Genomic DNA, 5,000 nt, shown 5'->3' with positions numbered 1-5,000 from the left:
TGCCTTAACCTAACCCGTATTGTACCTTAACCTAACCCGTATTGTACCTTAACCTAACCCGTATTGTACCTTAACCTAACCCGTATTGTACCTTAACCTAACCCATATTGTACCTTAACCTAACCCATATTGTACCTTAACCTAACCCATATTGTACCTTAACCTAACCCATATTGTACCTTAACCTAACCCATATTGTACCTTAACCTAACCCATATTGTACCTTAACCTAACCCATATTGTACCTTAACCTAACCCATATTGTACCTTAACCTAACCCATATTGTACCTTAACCTAACCCATATTGTACCTTAACCTAACCCATGTTGCGCCTTAACCTAACCCATGTTGCGCCTTAACCTAACCCATGTTGCGCCTTAACCTAACCCATGTTGCGCCTTAACCTAACCCATGTTGCGCCTTAACCTAACCCATGTTGCGCCTTAACCTAACCCATGTTGCGCCTTAACCTAACCCATGTTGCGCCTTAACCTAACCCATGTTGCGCCTTAACCTAACCCATGTTGCGCCTTAACCTAACCCATGTTGCGCCTTAACCTAACCCATGTTGCGCCTTAACCTAACCTATGTTGCGCCTTAACCTAACCTATGTTGCGCCTTAACCTAACCTATGTTGCGCCTTAACCTAACCTATGTTGCGCCTTAACCTAACCTATGTTGCGCCTTAACCTAACCTATGTTGCGCCTTAACCTAACCTATGTTGCGCCGTAACCTAACCTATGTTGCGCCGTAACCTAACCTATGTTGCGCCATAACCTAACCTATGTTGCGCCTTAACCTAACCTATGTTGCGCCTTAACCTAACCTATGTTGCGCCTTAACCTAACCTATGTTGCGCCTTAACCTAACCTATGTTGCGCCTTAACCTAACCTATGTTGCGCCTTAACCTAACCTATGTTGCGCCTTAACCTAACCTATGTTGCGCCTTAACCTAACCTATGTTGCGCCTTAACCTAACCTATGTTGCGCCTTAACCTAACCTATGTTGCGCCTTAACCTAACCTATGTTGCGCCTTAACCTAACCTATGTTGCGCCGTAACCTAACCTATGTTGCGCCTTAACCTAACCTATGTTGCGCCTTAACCTAACCTATGTTGCGCCGTAACCTAACCTATGTTGCGCCTTAACCTAACCTATGTTGCGCCTTAACCTAACCTATGTTGCGCCTTAACCTAACCTATGTTGCGCCTTAACCTAACCTATGTTGCGCCTTAACCTAACCTATGTTGCGCCTTAACCCAACACACGTTGGGCCTTAACCCAACACACGTTGGGCCTTAACCCAACACACGTTGGGCCTTAACCCAACACACGTTGGGCCTTAACCCAACACACGTTGGGCCTTAACCCAACACACGTTGGGCCTTAACCCAACACACCTTGGGCCTTAACCCAACACACGTTGGGCCTTAACCCAACACACGTTGGGCCTTAACCCAACACACGTTGGGCCTTAACCCAACACACGTTGGGCCTTAACCCAACACACGTTGGGCCTTAACCCAACACACGTTGGGCCTTAACCCAACACACGTTGGGCCTTAACCCAACACACGTTGGGCCTTAACCCAACACACGTTGGGCCTTAACCCAACACACGTTGGGCCTTAACCCAACACACGTTGGGCCTTAACCCAACACACGTTGGGCCTTAACCCAACACACGTTGGGCCTTAACCCAACACACGTTGGGCCTTAACCCAACACACGTTGGGCCTTAACCCAACACACGTTGGGCCTTAACCTGCTCTGTAATTGTCATACGACGCGTTAAATTAGTGTAGTGTTGCCTAACTGCAACCCCCGCAATATAGTTTGCTACTCGCACTGCCCGGTCCCCAGAGTATCGCTTCATGTTAAACACCTTGCAGCTATACACTGTAATGCGGATGGCGGCAGGACGTACATGCTCAATGCCCTTCGCAGTTGTTCATTGGCATTCGCATGGCGAAGCACAGCCTACGTTGTGGTACGGCTTGTGGCAACTGTCCGCTGATGTTGTACGTCCAAATCACACACTGTACCGCACATTGGTCCTCATGTACTGAATGATACATCGTGGTACATGTGTGACCGTACCACGACTGCGCCAACAACGGCGAACCATACGGTCCAAATATTGTGCACTCAGCTACGTGTCGTCTCCCTATAAGAGCTGGATTGCAGTATGGTATGCCGTGGATGGCGATCAGCATGAGCCGTCTGTTGATGTAGTGGCGCGTGTTGTCAGACGTAGTCGTCTCTTCTCACACACCGTGATAGCATGGTGCACTGCGTTCCACATCTGCGACATGCGACAGAGGCCGGTTGACAGTCGTTCGCGCAATGGACATCGCATACGTACGGGGGCCACCTTCCACGTGTTCGCGAAGCGTGCACATGTTGTTGCGTGTATGTGGGCAGACATAGTGTGTCGTGACACCTGACACAGGCATGCAACAATCGTTGAATTTGCAAATGGCGATGGACGTCTACGTTTGCTGGTGACGTTACGCAAATGAAGAACTGGTAAACCGTTGTGGTGCGGTTGTTCTCGCTAGAGGTGAATCAGTGATGGCGACGATCGGTTGAGCTACCAACCGGTTGTTTCAGCGATACCCACCATGCCCACGAACGTGAATGGCATGTGGGTGTGAAGCGATACGCGGCGGTGGCTGGGTGGGACCGTCCCCGGCCGGTGAGGGGGGGCCTTCCGGCGTGCTGGCCGCGCGGTGCGTGGGCGCACGCGCTACAGCCGGCTGGTGGGGGCGGCCAGTGGCAGGCGCGCCGGCCGACGGAGGCGGCAGGCGGCGCAGCTGCGCGCCGGCGCACCCTGCACGCGGCGCCGTGCGGCCAAAGTAGGTCCTCGCGGGCCCGGTGCGAAGCGCGGTGGACATCTGCAGTGTGCTGGTCCGATTGAGGACTGTGTGCGCTGAGGATGCGCCGCCGCCCGGCGCTCGGCGCCGCGACGCCGTCTGCTGCTCGGTCGCCTCTGCGGTTCTCGCAGGTGGATTGTATCGCAGCTGTGCGGACGTGTTGGCGCGTGCGCTGTGCTGGGAGAGTTCGCTTCGGCACCCAAGTGGGGCTTTTGTCCTTCTGTGGCGCTGGCGTTGGAGCTGCCGGCCACCGTAGGTGGCGCGTGTTGTCTCCCGCCGGCAATGCCACGACAGCACGCTCCCGGGCCTCTGTCGGCAGCGGCAAGCTCAGTTGGGAGCACGGGTGGTCGCACCTAAAGCGTCTACTCGCCAAACTCCGGGCGATTGCGCCTCTCTCGAACCCGACCAAGTACTTAGGACGGCGCTGCGCGCCGCCGGGACCTGAGCGGGTTTCGAGGTGTATTGTGCAGGGGAGCTCAGCCTCCTCCTGTTTGCAGAATAATTGAGCGGACGCTTGCGTGTTCGCGCGGGCCCCCGGGACACACTCCCGGGCGGCCGGCTGCTCAGCTCTAGTTGACGCAGCTCCCTGGTTGATCCTGCCAGTAGTCATATGCTTGTCTCAAAGATTAAGCCATGCATGTCTCAGTACAAGCCGCATTAAGGTGAAACCGCGAATGGCTCATTAAATCAGTTATGGTTCCTTAGATCGTACCCACGTTACTTGGATAACTGTGGTAATTCTAGAGCTAATACATGCAAACAGAGTCCCGACCAGAGATGGAAGGGACGCTTTTATTAGATCAAAACCAATCGGTCGGCTCGTCCGGTCCGTTTGCCTTGGTGACTCTGAATAACTTTGGGCTGATCGCACGGTCCTCGTACCGGCGACGCATCTTTCAAATGTCTGCCTTATCAACTGTCGATGGTAGGTTCTGCGCCTACCATGGTTGTAACGGGTAACGGGGAATCAGGGTTCGATTCCGGAGAGGGAGCCTGAGAAACGGCTACCACATCCAAGGAAGGCAGCAGGCGCGCAAATTACCCACTCCCGGCACGGGGAGGTAGTGACGAAAAATAACGATACGGGACTCATCCGAGGCCCCGTAATCGGAATGAGTACACTTTAAATCCTTTAACGAGTATCTATTGGAGGGCAAGTCTGGTGCCAGCAGCCGCGGTAATTCCAGCTCCAATAGCGTATATTAAAGTTGTTGCGGTTAAAAAGCTCGTAGTTGGATTTGTGTCCCACGCTGTTGGTTCACCGCCCGTCGGTGTTTAACTGGCATGTATCGTGGGACGTCCTGCCGGTGGGGCGAGCTGAAGGCGTGCGACGCGCCTCGTGCGTGCTCGTGCGTCCCGAGGCGGACCCCGTTGCAATCCTACCAGGGTGCTCTTGAGTGAGTGTCTCGGTGGGCCGGCACGTTTACTTTGAACAAATTAGAGTGCTTAAAGCAGGCAAGCCCGCCTGAATACTGTGTGCATGGAATAATGGAATAGGACCTCGGTTCTATTTTGTTGGTTTTCGGAACCCGAGGTAATGATTAATAGGGACAGGCGGGGGCATTCGTATTGCGACGTTAGAGGTGAAATTCTTGGATCGTCGCAAGACGAACAGAAGCGAAAGCATTTGCCAAGTATGTTTTCATTAATCAAGAACGAAAGTTAGAGGTTCGAAGGCGATCAGATACCGCCCTAGTTCTAACCATAAACGATGCCAGCCAGCGATCCGCCGCAGTTCCTCCGATGACTCGGCGGGCAGCCTCCGGGAAACCAAAGCTTTTGGGTTCCGGGGGAAGTATGGTTGCAAAGCTGAAACTTAAAGGAATTGACGGAAGGGCACCACCAGGAGTGGAGCCTGCGGCTTAATTTGACTCAACACGGGAAACCTCACCAGGCCCGGACACCGGAAGGATTGACAGATTGATAGCTCTTTCTTGATTCGGTGGGTGGTGGTGCATGGCCGTTCTTAGTTGGTGGAGCGATTTGTCTGGTTAATTCCGATAACGAACGAGACTCTAGCCTGCTAACTAGTCGCGTGACATCCTTCGTGCTGTCAGCGATTACTTTTCTTCTTAGAGGGACAGGCGGCTTCTAGCCGCACGAGATTGAGCAATAACAGG

The 5,000-nt window shown here is 53.2% G+C and overlaps 1 non-coding gene across 1 annotated transcript in view; it reads left to right on the top strand.

Moving 5' to 3' along the window:
- The first annotated feature begins 3,463 nt into the window (after positions 1-3,463).
- The window catches only part of LOC124583284, a 1,910-nt gene continuing 373 nt past the window's right edge, over positions 3,464-5,000 (top strand). Inside the window, exon 1 of the ribosomal RNA XR_006974139.1 lies at positions 3,464-5,000. This exon is cut by the window's right edge and continues 373 nt beyond it. This is a non-coding gene — a ribosomal RNA (small subunit ribosomal RNA).

The sequence above is a fragment of the Schistocerca americana genome, unplaced genomic scaffold (assembly GCF_021461395.2).
Source record: "Schistocerca americana isolate TAMUIC-IGC-003095 unplaced genomic scaffold, iqSchAmer2.1 HiC_scaffold_454, whole genome shotgun sequence".
Classification (NCBI taxonomy): Eukaryota; Metazoa; Arthropoda; class Insecta; order Orthoptera; family Acrididae; genus Schistocerca; species Schistocerca americana.
This window is presented reverse-complemented; position numbering and strand designations above follow the sequence as displayed.